The 21,307-nt window shown below is 46.6% G+C and overlaps 1 non-coding gene across 1 annotated transcript; it reads right to left on the bottom strand.

Moving 5' to 3' along the window:
• Positions 1–20,208: 20,208 nt before the first annotated feature.
• On the bottom strand, positions 20,209–20,317 carry LOC136490305 (small nucleolar RNA R71). The gene has a single exon (XR_010767595.1). It is a non-coding gene; the product is annotated as a small nucleolar RNA R71 (small nucleolar RNA).
• Positions 20,318–21,307: the final 990 nt, after the last annotated feature.

Raw genomic sequence — 21,307 nt, 5'->3', positions numbered from 1 at the left:
TCTTCCCCACGGCAACATTAAGGTCACTGTGGCCAACGGGGAACGCATGCCATGCCCTGGCCTGTACCACACCACCACTTTCTCCATCGACGACGAACACTTCGCCACTGACTTCTTCACACTACCCCTGTCCGGCTATGACGTCGTTCTTGAAACACAGTGGCTAGCCTCCCTCGGGCTGATCCTATGGGACTTCGGCGCGCTCACCATGTCCTTCTGGCGCCGAGATCACCAGTGTGCTGGAAGGGCATGGCCGGACCCTCCAGTCCTGCTCTACGGGCCTACAACAACGATGATCTCCTGCCAGCCCTTCTGGATGAATTTGCCACCATCTTCACCGAGCCGTCTGGCATGCCGCCGCCTCGATCCTGGGACCACTGCATCAACCTCATCTCGAGGTCCATGCTCATGGCAGTCAGGCCCTACCGCTACCCCACCTCCCACAAGGACGAGCTGGAACGCCAGTGCACAACCATGCTGGCCTAAGGGCTCATCTAGTGAAGCACCTCGGTGTTCTAATCCCCGGTCTTGCCCGTGAAAAAGGCGGATGACACATGGCGCTTCTGCGTCGACTACCGTGCCCTCAATGCCATCACGGTCAAGGAAGCCTTACTCGATTCTGGTGGTCGATGAACTATTGGATGAGTTGCACGGCGCCCGGTTCTTCACCAAGTTGGATTTCCGCTCCGGCTATCATCAGGTTCGCATGAACCTAGCCAACGTGGAGAAGACGGCGTTCCAGACTCACGACGGCCTCTATGAGTTCCTCGTCATGCAATTTGGGCCCTACAACGCCCCGGTGACGTTCTAGGCGCTGATGAAGGACATTCTGCGCCCATTCCTACATCGCTTTGTCCTTGTCTTCTTCGACGACATCTTGATCTATACCGCCTCCCTGGCCGAGCATCTTCGCTATGTCCACACCGTCCTCACCGTGCTCCATCAACACCGCCTGTTCGTTAAGAGGTCCAATTGCACCTTTGGCATTGACTCCATTGCCTATCTAGGGGCACATCATCTTAGCCAAAGGGGTGGCCATGGACCCTAAGAAAGTCCAAGCTGTCGCTGACTGGCCACTGCCCAACTTGGCGTGTGTGGTCCGTGGTTTCCTTGGGCTTGTGGGATACTACCGCAAGTTCATCAAGGATTTTGGCGCCATCACCGCCCCCCTGATGGCACTGCTGAAGAAGGATGGGTTCACCTGGTCCGAGGCGGCGAGCATGACCTTCACCCCCCTCAAGACAACCATCACGACGGCGCCAGTGCTGACCCTGCCTGACTTCGCTTAGCCATTCGTTGTTGAGTTCGATGCCTCGACACACGGATTCGGGGCCATTCTCCTCCAAGACCAACACCCTGTGGCGTTCTTTAGTCGCCCCGTCGTGCCTCGGCACCAGTCCCTGGCGACGTATGAACAGGAATTTATCGGGCTGGTGCTCGCCATCCGCCACTAGAATCCGTACCTCTGGGGTCACCGATTTCTCGTACGAACAGATCACTTCAGTGTCAAGTTCCTTTTGGATCAGTGCTTGGCCATGATTCCACAGCATCATTGGATGGGCAAGCTATTGGGGTTCGACTTCTTCGTGGAATACAAGGTGGGCAGCACCAATTTGGTGGCCGATGCCCTATCCCGCCGTGACACCGAGGAAGCACCGATCTTGGCCCTCTTTGGTCTACGCTTCCGACTTCATCGAGCGACTTCGCCAGGCCAATGATCAGGATCCCGCGCTGGACGCGATCAATGAAGAGATGGCCTCCAACCAGCGTGCGGCTCCCTGGTCCATCGTCGATGGCTTGATGGCGTTCTAGGGGCACCTCTACATCCTGCTTGGAGCCCCACTCCTCCAGGAGCTCCTCGCCGTAGTTCACAACGATGGCCATGAAGGAGTCCAGCGCACGCTCCATTGTCTCCGCCGTGACTCCACTCGCCCAACCTGCGGGCGGTGGTCTAGGACTTCATCCGCGTGTGCGCCACCTGCCAGCGCTACAAATCAGAGCATCTACACCCAGTAGGCCTGCTCCTCCCTCTACCCATGCCGACGTCCATGAGGATGGACATTGGGATGGACTTCATGAAAGGTCCTAATATGGCTAGAGGGGGGTGAATAGCCTATTTAAAAATCTACAAGATCACTAGAGCAATTTGATTAGTATGACTAATAGTGAAATGCAAACTTGCTCTAGCTCTACAAGGGTTGCAAGCCACCTATACAACAATTCTAGTTACTATAATCACTAGGCACACAAATGGCTTAGTCACTACTCACTAAGAGCTCTCACACTTGCTACACTAAAGAGCTCCACTAGATGATCTTAAGCTACAAAGCAAGCTCTCAAATCTAGCTACACTAAAGAACTTGCTACAACTAGTTTGTGGGAATATAAACGAGTGAGTAGGGTGATTATACCACCACATAGAGGAGTGAACCAATCACAAGATGAATACCAATTCAATCACTGAGAGAATACCAACGAGCAAGGGACAACCATTTTTTTCTCTCGAGGTTCACGTGCTTGCCGGCACGCTAGTCCCTATTGTGTTGACCAACACTTGGTGGTTCGGCGGCTAAGAGGTGTTGCACGAACCTCGTCCACGCACTTGGACACTACAAGAACCTACCCACAAGTGAGGTAGCTCAATGACACGAGCAATTTACTAGAGATGCCTTTGGTGCTCTGCCGGGGAAGGCACAAGACCCCTCACAAGCAACCAATCAAGGCCGGAGACAATTACCAACTCCGCTCAATGATCCTCCAATCACTAGGCAGTCTAGGTGTCGGCAAGCGCCAAGAGTAACAAGCTCACAACCAGCCCAAATCACCCAACTGGTGCCACAAGATGATGCAACTCAATGCAATGCACTAGAGGCTCTCCAATCTCACTCAAGATGATGAAATCAAGTGAACAAGTGAGTGGAGTGTGTTACTCAGCTTCCAAAAGGTGTGCACAAGTGTATGAGGTGCCAAGAGAGTGGCCAAGGCCAGACACACCCTCTATTTATAGCCACACAAGCAAATAGAGACGTTACCCCTTTGGAGCTAATTCTACGTGGGCACCGGACAGGGCGTTGTGCCACCGCCCTAGGGGTGGCGGTGCCCCTCCAATGGTCGACTCAATGGCTATTTTGACTAGCTATTGGGGCACCGGACAGGTGACGGTGGCACCACCCTAGGGGTGGCAGTGACCATCCCAGACGTGCCCCCAAAATCAAGTCTCTGGAATATTAGGGCGGTGCACTGCTCTGCTAGTGGCGGTGACCATGGCAGTGACCCCCTACGTCCAAGTCTAGAAACCCCAGCCTTGGGTGAAAAGTGGTGGTGCCACCGGACAGCCCATGGTGGTGCCACCGCAGTGCGAGTGGCGGTGCACACAGCCGTGTCCGGTGACCACCCCACCGGTTGCTTGTCTACCGAGCCTAGGTGGGCACCGCCCTAGGGGTCACAGTGCCACCAGACAGGGGGTGGCGGTGCCACCCAGGCACCACCACTAGCTCACCTTGTTGCAAACTTTTGCGCGATTCGATCCACGTCAACTTGAGCTACTCCCCGCAAACGATGCTAACTCTCAAAGTGTTTTCTCAAAACATGTTAGAACCAAGTTAGCATTTCTCAAAATATTTTCGATAAATATTTTCGCTTGCTCTCCGATGTGCACTAGGCCTAAATGCCATGCATGAAGTCCAACACTTAGTGGCACTAGATGACCGAATTGTCTAGTTAAGAACCCCTCTTAATAGTACGGACATCTACCCTAAACGTGATCACACTCTCTATAGTGTCTTTATCACCAAAACAAAATCCCTAATTATACCTTTGCCTTGATCTCCAAAGGGTTTTGTTTTTCTCTTTCTCCTTTTCCAAGTTGAGCACTCATCATCACATGTGGTCATCTCATCATTTCATGTGATCAACATCATCTCTTGAGTGCCACTATGCTCCACACTTGGATGTACCAACCTAGCTCATGATCACACTAGATGACATAGGTTAGTACTTAGGTTTCATCAATTATCCAAATCCAAACTAGGGCTTTCAATCTTCCCCTTTTTGGTAATTGATGACAACCTCTTTACAAAGATATTCAATAAAATCTTTTTGGATTCATGTTGCTTGCCCAATCATATTTTACCATGTGTAAATGAATTTGGACAAGTACAACAAACCTGAATTGGTAGTATTAGCTCCCCCTACATATGTGCTAGAGTGTTTGGTTTGAAGCTCGCACATATGCATAGATTAGAATTATGGGAGAGTAATTACTACCAAAGATGCTAAAGTGTAAAGAGTTAACCTTTGAAGCGTGATACCAATTGGAGTTGCATTTTTAACACCATCCTTAGCACCATGATTTGCTAGATTTCACTTGAAAAACAAAGACAAACTAGATACCTCATGAGATCAACATTAGAAGCAAGGTTCTAGTACCACTTGTAAAAGTTCAAGGAATATCTAGCTATCCTATGCATGCTAGTTTTTCATTTCATCAATCATTTTCTATGATCTAGCATACACCACACAAGCATGGATAGGGAATTTAAGAACTTGTGCCATGCAAGCAACCATATGTAATGCACATTCAAATGCAACATACAAGTTTGTGAGCTTGCTCCCCCTGCTTGTGTGCTTCAAATATAATTGATTTCCTTACATTTCATTTGTTTGTTTGCTCCCCTTATCTTACTATCTTTGTGAATTTCTCTCCCCCTTTGTCAACAATTAGCACAAAAGGTGAGCTCAAATTTTAGATAGGTTGGGGTGAAGCCATGTAAAATAAGGATCATTTTACCAATTTGGTTCAATCTAGATCACTTGCAAAAGATATTTAATTCAGTTTGATCCAAGGGCAAGCTTTTTCACACCTCCAAATAAGGGTTATCATGCACCATGTTGAGTTAAACACTTATAGCTCATTTTCTAGATTAAACACTAGGTTCACAAGCCCACAAACATGTCATATGCTACCACTAGATCATTTCAAGCATACAAGCAATAGTGGTACCATACAAGCATCCAATTCATTTGATTTTCATTAATGAGCCTAAGACATGTGAGGAATGACTAGATGCATTAAACAAGTCCTTAGCAATGGATGAATGACATCTCAATCAACTTTACCTTGCTTTGCTCGAAGGAGGGGCATGTCATATGTGGTGTGCATCAACACATATTGGAGAAGTCAAGTATGTTCAATTCATTCCTTAGCTTGCAAAACCTCTTCTCATCAAGTGGCTTGGTGAATATATCAGCAAGTTGATCATCGGTGCCCACACTTTCAATGCAAATGTCCCCTTTTTGTTGGTGATCTCTTATGAAATGATGGTGGACATCAATGTGCTTTGTTCTTGAATGTTGAACCGAATTGTTGGTGAGCTTGATTGCACTCTCATTGTCACATAGTAATGACACTTGCTTGAACTTGATTCCAAAATCACTCAAAGTAGTCTTCATCCAAAGTAATTGTGCACAACTACCGGCCGAAATGTACTCCGCTTTGGCGGTTGAAAGTGCTACACTATTTTGCTTCTTTGATGACCAAGATACAAGTGATCTTCCCAATAGTTGACATGTGCCCGATGTGCTCTTTCTCTCAACTTTGCATCCCACATAATCGGAGTCCGAATATCCAATAAACTCAAATCTGGCTCCTTTGGGATACCACAATCCAATATTTTGTGTATGCTTCAAGTACCTCAATATTCTTTTGGTTGTCTTCAAATGGCTCTCTCTTGGTGAAGCTTGGAATCTAGCACACATGCATACACTAAACGTCACATCCGGTCTTGATGCGGTCACATAGAGTAGGCTTCCAATCATAGACCAATACATCTTTTGAAACACCATGTTGCCACTAGCATCACTATCCAAGCTTCCATTTGTCCCCATTGGTGTACTATTAGCTCTAGCATAATCCATTCCAAACTTCTTGAGCATGTCTTTGATGTACTTGCTTTGACTCACAAATGTGCCATTTTTCAATTGGTTGATTTGAAGACCAAGGAAGTAACTAAGCTCTCCAATCATGGACATCTCAAACTCACTTGCTGTCATCTTTCCAAACTCCTCACAAAAGTCTTGATTGGTTGATCCAAATATGATGTCATCAACATAGATTTACAACACAAACAAGTTATTGTCTAGTTTCGTGGTGAAGAGAGTGGTGTCAACCTTTCCCATCTTAAATCCCTTAGAGAGTAGGAAATCCCTTAATATCTCATACCATGCTCTAGGTGCTTGCTTCAAACCATACAATGCCTTTGTTAGCTTGCAAACATGGTTGGGCTTATTCTCATCTTCAAAACCAGGAGGTAGCTCAACATACACAAGCTCATTGATGTACCCATTTAGAAATGCACTTTTCACATCCATTTGGTACAACTTGATGTTATGGGCACAAGCATAGGTTAACAAGATTCTAATTGCTTTCAATCTTGCAACCAGGGCATATGTTTCTCCAAAGTCAAGACCTTCAACTTGAGTGTAACCTTGAGCCACTAATCTTGCTTTGTTCCTTACAACTATCCCATCGTGATCTTGCTTGTTCCGAAAGACCCACTTGGTTCCAATCACATTATGATCCTTAGGCCTCTCAACTAACTCCCATACTTGATTTCTTGTGAAGTTGTTTAGCTCTTCATGCATAGCATTTACACAATCAACATCCAACAAAGCTTCATCTATCTTATTAGGTTCAATGGAACACACAAATGAGAAGTGTTCACAAAATGATGCCAATCTTGATCTTGTTTGTACACCTCTTAAGATATCTCCAATTATAGAATCCAAAGGATGATCTCTTGCAACATTTGTTGGTTGGAGCACTTACACTTGATTGCTTGCATTTGATTGATCATTTGGTTGAGATGATGTACTAGCCACTTGTTGATTTTCCATTTGAGATGATGAACTAGCTTGACTTGTATCAACTTACACATTTGAGTTAGAGAGCACTTGATCTTTGTCATCTTCAACTTCAATCACCTTTCTTGGCCTTATATCACCAATATCCATATTCTTCGTTGCATTGACCAATTGAGTGCCTCTCACATCATCTAGATTCTCATCTTCTTCTTGGGAACCCTTGGTTTCATCAAATTCAACATCATGCACCTCCTCAAGAGTACCACTAGCCAGATTCCAAACTCTATAAGCTTTACTAGTAGTTGAGTAACCAAGCAAGAAACCTTCATCACATTTCTTCTCAAACTTGCTCAATCTTGTGCCTTTCTTCAATATGTAGCATTTGCAACCAAAAACCCAAAAATATGCAGTGTTGGGCTTTCTTCCATTCAAGAGCTCATATGGTGTCTTCTCCATCATAGAATGACAATAGAGGTGGTTGCTATAGTAGCAAGCCGTGTTGATTGCTTCGGCCCAAAACGAATGACTCACATTGTACTCACTTAACATTGATCTTGCCATGTCAATCAAGGTTCTATTCTTCCTCTCAACTAGGTCATTTGATTGAGGAGTGTACTTGGCCGAAAATAGATGTCTAATCCCAAACTCATCTCACAAATCATCACTCTTGTGTTCTTGAGTTCACTTCCATTGTCACTTCTCACTTTCTTGATAGTTGTTTCAAACTCATTCTGAATTCTCTTGATGAATGTCTTGAAGGTTGAAAATACATCACTCTTGTCAACAAGAAAGAACACCCAAGTATATCTAGTAAAGTCATCCACAATCATAAATCCATATTTGTTTCCACCAATGCTAGTGTATGTGGTTGGTCCAAACAAGTCCATGTGCAACAACTCAAATGCCTTAGATGTACTCATCATGCCCTTCTTAGGATGTGTCAATAGAATATGCTCGGCAGTCCACCAAGGGGTATCCCGTGATGGTAGATTTGTCGGTGGGGGTGTGCGTAATCAGGAACCGGATGGTGACACAAGGCGCAGAGACAACGATTTAGACAGGTTCGGGCCATCTGATCGACATAATACCCTACGTCCCATGTCTTTGGTGTATTGTATTGATCTTGCGTTGTATGTAGATGACCCCTGCCTCTCCTTATATACTCTGGAGGGGTAGGGTTACAAGGGAAGTATCCTATTTGGTACTATACAATAGCTTGCGGTGTACGCCGAGCAGCGCCGTGCACGCCTTGATCTTGAGGGCTGGGCCACCTCTGATGGTGCGGCCCATGTCTTGTCTTGTGGGTACCGGGGGGCATACCCCCACAACTAGTCCCCGAGCCTGATAGTAGATGACGTAGTCACATGGTGCCAGGGTCAGAAAGTAGAAGACCAGCCGAGCAGGCAGCCAATCCCCGGGCGTAGCCTCGAGATGAGAAAAGTGCCTAATATGGCTAGAGGGGGGTAAATAGCCTATTTAAAAATCTACAAGATCACTAGAGCAATTTGATTAGTGTGACTAATAGAGAAATGCAAACTTCCTCTAGCTCTACAAGGGTTGCAAGCCACCTATCCAACAATTCTAGTTACTATAATCACTAGGCACACAAATGGCTAAGTCACTACTCACTAAGAGCTCTCACACTTGCTACACTAAAGAGCTCCACTAGATGATCTCAAGCTACAAAGCAAGCTCTCAATTCTAGCAACACTATAGAGCTTGCTACAAACTAGTTTGCGGGATTGTAAACGAGTGTGTAGGAGGATTATACCACCGCATAGAGGAGTGAACCAATCACAAGATGAATACCAATTAAATCACCAGGAGAATACCAAGGGTCAAGAGACAATCAATTTTTCTCCCGAGGTTCACGTGCTTGCCGGCACGCTAGTCCCCGTTGTGTTGACCAACTCTTGGTGGTTCGGCGGCTAAGAGGTGTTGTACGAACCTCGTCCACACACTTGGACACCGCAAGAACCTACCCACAAGTGAGGTAGGTCAATGACATGAGCAATTACTAGAGTTGTCTTTGGCCCTCCACCGGGGAAGGCACAAGACCCATCACAAGCAACCGATCAAGGCCAGAGACAATCACCAACTCTGATCAATGATCCTCCAATCACCAGGCCATCTAGGTGTCGGCAAACACCAAGAGTAACAAGCTCACAACCAGCCCAAATCACCCAACTAGTGCCACAAGATGATGCAACTCAATGCAATGCACTAGAGGCTCTCCAATCTCACTCAAGATGATGAAATCAAGTAAACAAGTGAGTGGAGTGTGTTGCTCAGCTTCCAAAGGGTGTGCACAAGTGTATGAGGTGCCAAGAGAGTGGCCAAGGCTGGCCACACCCTCTATTTATTGCCACACAAGCAAATAGAGCCGTTATCCCTTTGGAGCTGATTCTATGCGGGCACCGGACAGGGCGGTGTGCCACCACCCTAGGGGTGGCGGTGCCCCTCCAACGGTTGACTCAATGGCTATTTTGACTAGCTGTTGGGGCACTGGACAGGTGATGGTTGTACCGCCCTAGGGGTGGCGGTGACCATCCCAGTCATGCCCCCGAAATCAAGTCTCTAGAATGTTAGGGTGGTGCACCTCCGTGCTAGTGGCAGTGACCATGGCGGTGAGCCCCTGCGTCCAAGTCCAGAAACCCCAGCCTCGGGTGAAAGTGGTGGTGCCACCGGAGCCATGGTCGGTGACCACCCCACCGGTTGCTTCTCTGTCGAACCCAAGTGGGCACTGCCAAGGGCGGTGCAACCGGACAGGGGGTGGCGGTGCCACCCAGGCACCTCCACTAGCTCACCGAGTTGCAAACTTTTGCGCGATTTGATCCATGTCAACTCGAGCTACTCCCCGCAAGTGATGCTAACTCTCAAAGTGTTTTCTCAAAACATGTTAGAATCAAGTTAGCATTTCTCAAAATGTTTTCAAAAATATTTTTGCTTGCTCTCCGATGTGCACTAGGCCTAAATGCAATGCATGAAGTCCAACACCTAGTGGTACTAGATACCAAATTGTCTAATTAAGAACCCCTCTTAATAGTACGGCCATCTACCCTAAACGTGATCACACTCTCTATAGTGTCTTGATCACTGAAACAAAATCCCTAATTATACCTTTGCCTTGATCTTCATAGAGTTTTGTTTTTCTCTTTGTTCTTTTCCAAGTTGAGCACTTGCTCATCATCACGTGGCCATCTCATCATTTCATGTGGTCAACATCATCTCTTGAGTGCCACTATGCTCCACACTTGGATGTACCAACCTAGCTCATGATCACACTAGATGACATAGGTTAGTACTTAGGTTTCATCAATTATCCAAAACCAAACTAGGGCTTTCACTTCATCGAGGCCTTGTCACGCGTGGGCGGCAAGTCAGTCATCCTCACCATTGTTGATCGCTTCAACAAGTACTGCCACTTCATCCCGCTGGCTCATCCCTACTCAGCAGAGTCCGTGGCACAAGCTTTCTTCGCCGACATCGTACGTCTACACGGCATCCCACGGTCCATCATCTCCGACCGTGACCCTGTGTTCACTTCGCTTTTCTAGAAGGAGCTCATGCGCCTCGTCGGCATCAAGTTCCACATGACGATGGCGTTCCACCCATAGTCAGACGGCCAGACCGAGGCTACCAACAAGGTCATCGTCATGTATCTACGTTGACTTATGGGCGACCGCCCCCGCCAGTGGCTGCATTGGCTGCCATAGGCGGAATACATCTACAACACCGCCTACCAGTCCACGCTCAAGATGACGCCATTCCAGATCGTCTACGGTTGTGACCCGCCCTCCATCCGTTCCTATGAACCAGGCAAAACCCAGGTCGCCGCGGTGGCCAAGAACATGGCGAAGCCCGACGAGCTGTTGGTGGATGCCCGCGCCCGCCTGGAGCAGGCCCAAGCCGTCTACAAGCGCTTCTATGACAAACATCACCGCGACGTCCGCTACAATGTCGGGGACTGGGTTTGGCTCCGCCTCCAACAGCAGCATCCCTTCAGGGGGTCACCAAAGGCAAGCTGCAGCCTCAGTTCTATGGGTCGTACCGCATCGCAGCCATCGTCAACGACGTCGCCTACCGCCTTGAGCTTCCTCCCCACGCTCGCCTACACGACGTCTTCCACGTGGGCCTTCTGAAGAAGTTCATGGGCACACCGCCAGCAGCGCCCCCGGCCCTGCCGCCCATCCACCATGGTGCGGCGCAGCCGGTCCCAAAACACGCCACGCGCACCCGGCTGGCCAAAGGCGTTCATCAAGTACTGGCGCATTGGCAAGGCGAGCCTGCGGCCTCCGCCACCTAGGAGGATGTTGACAGCTTCCAGGACCGCTACCCAAGCTTTCAGCTCGAGGACGAGCTGCTCATCCAAGGGGGGAGAGATGTCATGTGGGGCCGACACTACAGCCGCCGGTCTCGGACATGAGGAGCGGCCAGGGCAGCCCCCAAGGGCGCGCATGGCCAGGAGCAGCCCGAGGAGGCTTAGGCGGCTGGGTGCTTTAGCCATTAAGGCAATTATGAAGTAGTTGAGGAGATTAGAAGTTAATAGCCGGTTAGAAGTTAATGGCCGGCATTAGAATCAATGGAGCCGAGCTCCTATATGTACTCCCTGAACTCAGTTGAATGAATCAAGCAAGAACAGTTATCCCTAAACCCTTCCTTTGCTATTCTTAATCTCATCTCCTGCTGCTCGGTAGCCAGGCAAAAACCCTGGCACCGTTACCTGGTTCTAGCTACGAGTTGAGGAGCCAAGGGCCTCCTACCTTGGGCGCCCAGGCCTTTACATTGGCTCTAAAATAATTGAAAATAGTTCTTAACTCTGAGAATTGCTCACCTTCATAGTGTTATTGAGTAGTGCTTGAATGGTATATTTCTAGCTCTTATAATCTGCAGTACAGAACCAAGGCACATAGCACGTGTTTCACATCAATTTGCAGTCCAACTATTTTTTTTCTAAAGATTGGTGGTCATAGGCTCATAGCAGGGCTAATTTCGCACAGCTTTGAAATTGAACAATCAATTGTGCTGCATGGTAGAATCAGTCATTGTACCATGATCAAGTAACTATCAAGGTATTCAGAGGCCAACATCCAAGGTTCAAGACAACTGCACATGATTAGCAGAGAACACGAACTCAATAGTAGAGTAAGCTGTGGAGTCCCTAGAAATCAATTTTCTTGTTCTCTGTCTAGATTAGGCAATATGGTTTTATTCTACCAGCAGTCCAGCATTCTACTCTTTTTTCTTTCATAAAGTTCAGAGGACACAAATTACTTACCAGCATTGTATGAATGCCAATTTGCTTCGTGACCTGGATGTTGTTTACACTATTGTCGAAGGGAGTTGGCACGAAAATCATCTGTCAGCACAATGGTCAAGCAGAAATAATAAATTCACTTTCAGAGATGAAACTGCGTTGGAGTGTAAATTTTGGGCTTGCATAGGATGGTGAATCTTAAGCAGCTCTCAGTGTGGTCACATTATAAATCTTCGAATATTAGAACACACAGAAAATGGGAACTATCAGATTTGGTGATGCCAACTATCAAAATTTGCAAGAGAATACAGAGTGAAAAGTTCCTACAACTTAAGTTTCACATTAGTTTGGAGCGGGCACTATTCAAACTCACAAGAGGCAACATAATATAGCTATTGGATTGCATTCATCTCCAGTTTCAAGCTACTTTTGGCAGAAAATAAGCTTGTCAGTAATATTGAAATAACCTCTATCACACAATGCATTTAGTCGGACACAAAAATTCTAAATGTGTTTCTACAACTAATAACAAATGTTACCATTATCTACCATCAAGCAAAACCTATGTGTAACTGACACCTTTCATGAATCAAGAATAATGGTGAATTGATCGTAGCAACCTAGTGCCTAGTGCTTAAGGGCAACATAAAAACAATGCTACTAAAAGTTCACTAGCATCTGCTTCATCTATGAAGAGGAGCAAACCCCTATTATATTTCTTCACCCAGTCAAACAGCAGTATTTCCAAAGTAGGCAACCAAGTTTTTATTGGTGCTGACTGCTGACTTAGGTGGTATGGTCTACGAAACACACAGAATTGCAAGGTAGTACCTGGACAAGGGACAAGGGTGGTGGAGTCATCCTCCACTCACCAGTGACAGTGCGGTAGCCCACGCTGCTCCTAGTCCTAGTGCTCGAATGTAGATCCTCCGCGGTGGTGCTCCTCGCTGCTCCGCTCGAATGGAGATCCTCCGTGCGAGAGCCCCAGACCTCTGAGGGTAGGGAGGGAGTGACGGCCCGATGTGGCCTCGTCGTCGGCGTTGGTGTCGTCGAGGCCCAGCAGCCACGCTGGAGCCGCCCCTCTCCGACAGATCGGTGCACCATCTCCAAGGATTTGAGCGCCGCTGGCCTAGATGGAGGGGGTGCGTGCGCCACTACTAGCCGGGAGGGGACCGAGCGCTCCGGTCGGCCCTGCAGCGACACCACAACAGCTATTGTTGCCCGCGCATCGAGGATCCATGCGGCGGCGTGTTGAGGCTCCAAGCTTGGCTAGGGTTTTTTTTCCGAGAAGAGAAGGTAAGCAGGGGGCGTGGAATAGCCGGGAGCGCGTGATTGACGCGACTCACGAAGTAAAGTGGACGGGAGGTTTCCTTTAAGGCACGCGGTCAATGCCGGGTGGGCCCATCTCGGGGTGAATTGAAGGGAGCAGAGGGCATGCCACGCGTAGGATCACTTGTTGGTAGAACGACGACCCCAAGTAAAGAATGTCGCACCAAAAAATTATCCATTTTTTAGTCTTTTTAGTTGTGAGTGAGAGAAAAAGTGATAATTCTTTCACATCTCTACACCATGTTGGAAACTTGGAATGGTTTTTTTTGTAGCAATCGAATAACTAAGAGAAAATTTAGGGCCCACTTACTAGCATTCTGGATTCTACTACATACCGGATTTCATTTTTCGCTCAAAATGTTTCTCTGTGAATTAGAATGACTTGCAAAATAGTTTGGCTCGTTCGTTGGCTGGGTTCTGATTCAAAAGAAAGGAGGGTAGTTTTTTTTATCTCAAGAAAGGAGGGTAGTTGACATGCCAAGAAATTGAGTCATAATCACTAGAAATCGTCTCTTCGGAGATATCCGATAATCACTAGAAATCATGTTTGCCTCCTAATCTCTCAACGTCAACGCGGAGCAACCGTCAAAAGCAACTGAGCAGGCCTCGGAACAGGTATCAGGACTATGCCAGCTGCACAAACAATATGTCATCCATTATTTAGTAATACCTATGCAACTATCAATGTTATGTAAAAAAGAACGATAATGCTCTTTTCAGTGCATCCATCCGTTCGGATGGTTTCTCCATAAAAAACGCCAACTCCTTGCTACTCCTCACCCATCACAGCCTTATCCACCGCGGTAATGCTCTCCTCAAGACGTCCGTCCGTTCGGATGACTTCTTCATAAAAAATATTGATTCCCCATTCCTCCTCACCTGTCGCGGCCTTAGGCACCGCGCCATCAGACCTTCACGCTCGACTCAACCACGCCGCCCGCTCGCCGCTCACCTTCTCCAGCGCGGGGGTCGCTCGGCATGAGCGGCGCTGCCGCCTCCACCGTGGGGGCACCTCGTCATGAGATATCGCACCCGCCTGCCCTATCGCTGGAGCCACGCAACTGCTCGCCGGGGCCGTACAGCCACCCGCACGCTGGCATGCCCGCACCACTCCACGGTGTTGAACTCCGCGTTGTCGAGCCTTCATTACATCCAAGCAGCAAGTAGATGTTGCGCTTCAAAGCCCATGTTGCAAGCGTGTGTGTCAAGTGTTTCAGATATTTTAGAGGTATGTTGCAGGTGTTTCGTATGCTACAGAGATATGGGCCAGGGGTATCTGCACCACCCATATATATGACTACCACCCAGCTATTGGCCCAACAACCATCAAGGAGGAAGCCCGTAAGATCTGACACGATCAACCAACATGGGGATCAAGGCAAACAAAGGCGGGTGTATCTGGACGATAGTTAGGATCAATCTGTTGCACATATCGTCTAACAAACTAGGAACACAATCTGCTAGCCCGATCACCCTCCCTGTAACCCTACCTCTCCTGCCTATATAAAGGAGGGTAGGGACCTCAGGCACGGGATTAAATCTTCCACATATTCCATCTACCTTGTAGCTAGGAGCAACAACCCCTGTAATTGAGCATACGAATATAAGAGCAGCCGCACCACTGGAGTAGGGTTTAGCACGCACCGTGCCTCGAACCAGTATACATCTCTGTGTCTCGTGTGTTACCATCTGATTTCGTCTACGCGATCACGTTGCTGAATATTGCCAGAGCAAAATAATCCGATAGTTGACGTGCCAGGTAGGGGCCTTTCGCGTTTAGACTAATCTTATGTTTCAGATGGGAGTCATCTTCAACATCGGCGATGAATTAGAACAGGAGCGGCGGGGCAAGGGGATCACTTCGGCACGCTCGACTTCATCGCCGACCAATTCGGGGACCTATGCCTTTAGGAACCCGAGCCGACCGAAGAAGGCGAACAGTCCCTCCAGATCCGTGCTTTCACCGCCGGGCTGGAGGAGGCTGTGGATGCCAGACCGGATGCCCTCACGGTATACCTGAAGCGTTATGCTCTTCTTTTCATTGAAGATGGACAAGAAGGTGAGGTCGTCCCCACTTTTCGCATCAGCAAAACCATGGATCTCGACTTCACTTCAGATCCAATACCCATACCTCACCCCCACCCCCCCCCCGATCTTTGACAAGATCAGGGCATACAATGACAACACATGGCGAGACACTCTCGTAGGCTACGGTGGAACCCTACCGAACCTCCCACGGAGGAACACCAGCCGCAGGAACTGACAGACCGCAACAACACCGATGGCACCCCCGATCAACAAGATTGGTGGGACGACACCGACGTATCCAGACTCATTGATCTGGAGGCCTTCCATCGTTTTCTCTATAACTACGACTAGCTACTCAAGAACTCTGACTCTGACGGGGACGATGACTGAAGCCATCCCATGTACGACAGGGCACCAACGCTGAATCATCACCGGACAAGCAGCCAAAACTTGGACGGTCCCCACCGATGAAAGGCTAAGACCTTTTTCGTAACCGAAAAGGGTAACAGGACAGCACAGCCAACTACTCAAGAGCTGACCCTGCTTCGGGATACTCTCGATCCAAGCTGCACACTTGCATCTGATGGCCGATGGCCACTGGGTAAGAGGGGGCCATCGTCCCTCCCTCAACGAGAAGGGAACCCTCATTAGCTAACAGATTGCCAAGCCGGATCACCCGAGGGGAGGGCCCGAACAACCGGTACCACCCCCAAGCCAAGCAAGGCTGAAAACTCTATGAATCGGCCTACATGCAAAACTATGTAGCTGCACCAGTCGTCTTGTTATGTTCTTGCTAGCCAAAGGATTCGATCGCTCCCGACTCGTCTATTGTTCAGGATAGAGAACCTAAATGGATCTCCCCTCATCGACGAAGAGGTTACCCTCAAGCGAGATGGACAGTGAAGGGTCACAAGAATGTATCCAATGGTGACTCCTACCCCTGAGGGCATAGCCTGGCAGCAGGAACTCAGCAAGCATCAGGACAATAGTCAACAACCATCAGTTATGTCTAATTCACCCTTATTGTTTCATGTTTTTCTCAGTTGCATTACATTCTGCGAGAATTCACATATATCCATTTGATGCAAATGTATATCGATACCTCCCGGGCACCTCGAGGAGGATATCTCGAATCACTTGGGGGTTGGCTATATCAAACTGACCCAGTTATGAACATCTATAGTGTTATGATCGAAAGTTACACTAACCTACCATTACGATCAGGGAACTACAGAGGCCGTCCTATGGACTGTATACATGTTCCCCTTTTCTTCCACTGATCGAAGTCTCATAGGCCTTGAAATGGTATAAGTGACTTAACAAGACCTTGCATGGACTTTTACTAGGACATTTCATTCTGGTCGAATAATCCCTAGGTAGTTGGTCTAAAAGCTTAAACCAGCATCAAACACTAAAGACAAAGAAAGACGGGAAATGAAAAGGTGCGCAAGCTATGCCGAACAAGAACTTGCTCCAAGCAATATTGTTCTGCCCCAAACGAGTCAGGGTGAACCACCCAAATTTGATCGACACTCACTATGAACCAAAGCCTCATGCTCTCTCCCTAGATTGAGTAAAGCCTTAGGTCCTACGTGACAAACACCTTCAAGCATCTCGACCCTGAAAGTATCACGAGATATCTTTGGGTCATGATGCCAATATTGGCGTAGCTATGCTAACCGATCAGCACGCCACTTGAAGTTCGATGATAACCAGTCGAATGAAGCCCGAGCAAACTGCTCGGGGGCTATATGTGCACGACAAAACTTGTCACATAATCAAAAGATGGTCTCAGGATGTCAACTACCCTACGGGTTCATGACGATTGTGACATGACTCCAACCCTCAGATGCGCCACGCCGACCCACCCGAGCGTTCGGGGGCTACATACCATCACAAACAATCACCACGCACAGAGAATCCAATTTGCAGAGACATCGAATAACTGCAAAATCCAAACTTTATTACACCTTCTTTTACAAAGAGGTACGGAATCTACTCCTAAAGGGGGGGCATCCTTGATGAGCTGTTCCACATCAACAATGGCGGCAATCGTCTCAGCATAATCTCTGAACTTGACAATCAACCGGCGGATGTCGACGTCGTCGGGAATTTCGTCCGCCGTCGGGAACCCGGGCGCCATCCTCGCGCAAATCCATCTTATGACTAAGATGGAGATGAGCCATGGTCAAGGCTCCTGCGGTTCCATGGCGGACTCCATGAGCCACCACCTCTCGGATCTATGTCGGGAGGCATCAGAGCTGATCAAGAACGTTCGTCCCTACCGGCAGCACCATCGTAACAGGCGACAATCACCACCTTATGAAGCGTCGAGTGACACTCACTACTGGTCTGTACCAGGGCAGCGGAGGAATGTGCCCAAGTGTTGACGGTAGTTAACAACCTTTATAAACCATCAATATAACATGTATAAGGGCATAAATATAATCACCAATGAAGGTTTAAGGGTTTAAACTAACAAATTCCACGAGTTTTGGTGAATCTGTATTCTCTACTAGGGTTTATCCAGAAAACCATCAAGGTGGACCTACATGTCAAATTTAATTGCGCTTATCCACTAGCGAAACGGACACCAGAAGATTCTAGAAGACTCGAGAGGACTCCACACCGAAGCGGAGGGCGAGACGCCCCCACCTGTTAGCTGCCCGACCCCTAGAACCCACCTGTCAGCACCTCATAGTTATGTCAGTTCTCCCCGCCTCCTAGTTTGCATCTACGCCATCCTTTAAGTTGGTTATGATCCAAGGGCTCACATTGGATGCTCCGGGCCATATATACCAGCCCCTGCCACCCCCTAGGCATAAGTCATTTGAGAAGATAGAAACCCTAATCATCCTCAGAGCTCCACCATATTCTAGGGCATAGCTAGTTAGGCTAGGTCTAAAGGGAGGCAAGCAGGCTTCGCTTGGATTCCTGATCTTATCAAGAGCGTGGTTTGGTATAATCTTTGTACCCCTCTCTCTTTTGTATCTCCATTACTTTTATATGCTAGTTACAATTGTTATGACAATATCAGTATTCATCTTATTCATATTCTTTGCTATAATGTTCATGGTCTACTTTGATTATATGCTTAGTATAGTTGGATTATCATTATGTTCATGCATAAGTTCGTATAGCACTCACTCTAAGGATCTATGGGTGGGTGGTCGACATTGTGTAAGCGTGGTGCTTATACGTTGTTTACCTGCGGATACACCCTATATTCTGGGTCATGTGGTAGATCGCGGATGTGACACTCTCGTTGAGTCCTTTGTAGTCCACTCCCCGAATATAGGCTCACGTAGGGTTCGGTTATGAAGGAAGAGCAAGCTCTATTCTTAATCTTCCTTAGTAATATCCCTTATGTGTAGATATGACGATGATCTTAGCAATGATTACTAGGTATAATTACACATCAATGTATGCTTTGACTTGTAATTAAGAATGACTTAGGAATTATTCCTCTAATATTCTACCTGACCATGCTAATGCCATAGAAAGGAGTACTCTGAGTGATTTATTATTATCATTGATCAATACTCATCATATATATATATATATATATATATATATATATATATATATATATATATATATATATATATATATTATCCTATGACTTACCCCTATTATGAGTAGAATATTGGTTATGGTTTACTTCTCCTTCAATAGTATAAGTTATCAATACATGTCCATGCTAGACCTTCCCTGTGGTAAAAATATAAATAATGATACCTGAAATACTCTCTGGTAAAATGTTGCAATAATATATTATCTGTGCGCTTGCAGATCCTTTTCATTCATATATTTATTTATTCTTCCTAGTCACATAATTAATAAAGAATTGTTTAGTATTATTCTAGTAGTAGTGCTATGTAGTACCAATAAGTATCTCTAATATCATCACTAGGGATGACAACCTAGTAAAGTTAGGAGATATAGGTTTATAATATGTGGCTATTTAAAAACAAGTGACACGTTAATAAATACCAACAAGCATTTCTAGCTGCTATTGCTAAGGACTAGATTTAAAACTCTGTTCTTAGTAGCGATGCTAAGAAATGTCAACAAGCATTTTTGGCGCCATTGCCGGGGAAGGTAGCTAGGCAAAGGAAGTATTGATAAACTTATACTTATTGATATGATCAAAGATAACCATTGACCTCTGCTCAAGCAAAGTTACCCTTGTTTTGTCTACTTGTGTATCTTATGCAGCGTAATGTATGACCGGTTTTGACCTTCCAACAAACTACGTTGAAGATCCAGAAGCATTAATCAGAAGGACTAGAGCTAAACTCAAGAAATTCTAGCTTTAAAATCGGAAGACAACCATATAAGCTGAAGCTTAACACCAGAATTTGAAGCCATGGCTAACAGGACTCTCCGTGATTTCTCTGCTCCAACTACGGCCAACATCCGTACTGGACCAACAGTCAATGTTGGAGACAATGGATTTGAGCTCAAGCCAGCTCTCATCAACATGGTGCAAGCAAACCAGTTTTGTGGAAAGGCACATGAAGATGTGAGTGCACATCTCCAACACTTTCTGGAGATTTGTAGCACTTTCACCATCAAAGGAGTGACCCAAGATGCCATACTACTTCGCCTTTTCCCATTCTCACTCTTGGGGAAGGCAAAGCAATGGTTCTACGTGAACAAAGATAGAAATACTACATGGGATAACTGCTCCACTGCCTTCCTAGCAAAGTTCTTTCCCACAGGCAAGACCAATGCTCTGCGTGGGAGAATTTCAAGCTTTTAGCAACAACATGATGAATCTGTCCCTGAGGCATGGGAATGCTTTCAAGATTACATTGCGGAATGTCCTCATCATGGGATGGAGAATTGACTACTCATGCAGACTTTCTACCATGGGTTGACCAATAGTACTCGTGAGACTATGGATACTGCTGCTAGAGGTGCATTCCTGTCACTCACCATACTAGCTACAACAGCTCTTGTGGAGAAGATGGCCTCCAATCAAGGTTGGAATGAAGAACGTGTTCAAACTCGCAAGAGGGGTGGAGGTATGTATCAACTCAAAGAGGTAGACATGCTATCTGCTAAGATGGACCTGCTGATGAAGAAGCTTGAAGATCGAGCCAATGAGAAGCAAGAAGTCATGCATATTCATGATTCTTGCATGACATGTGAAGTGTGTGGAAACATTGGGCATTCAGGAAACAACTGTCCTGAAACCCAAGAGGATGTGAACTTTGTCAACAACAACAACTACTTTCGTCCTCAGTAGAATCAAGGATGGAACCAGCAATAGAGACCGAACTACCAAGGTAATTATCAAGGTAACTATCAAGGTATTAATTTTAATAATTTCAATCAACTACCCTTGAGAGAATTAATTGCTAGCCATTCCAAATTTATGGAGGGATTATCTAGAAAGGTAGCTACCAATGATAAAATTCTAGAGAATATAAATAATAGAATGGATAGCTTTGTTTCTGCCATTAAAAATCAGCATAGCTTTAATAAATTGATAGAATCACAAATAGCTCAGCTGGCTTCTGTTGTTCCTTCGTCCGACAAAGGTAAGATTCTAGGGCAACCGGAAGATCTAGAAACTGCAAATCTTGTCAATATTCACAATGCAACATATTACTATATACAACCATCGATGGGAAGGTGGATAGACTATACCTTGCCGGAAAAGAAGAGCGATCCAGGGAGACCTGTCATCCCCATCGCCATTGGACCTCACATTTTTCAAGAAGCTGTCTGTGACTTTGGATCAAGTGTCAACATCATGCCTAAGGTAATTTATGATCAAATTAATGGAGATACTTTGTTGTACACAAATATACATTTGCAGCT

This window comes from Miscanthus floridulus, chromosome 10 (assembly GCF_019320115.1).
Source record: "Miscanthus floridulus cultivar M001 chromosome 10, ASM1932011v1, whole genome shotgun sequence".
NCBI lineage: Eukaryota > Viridiplantae > Streptophyta > Magnoliopsida > Poales > Poaceae > Miscanthus > Miscanthus floridulus.
This window is presented reverse-complemented; position numbering and strand designations above follow the sequence as displayed.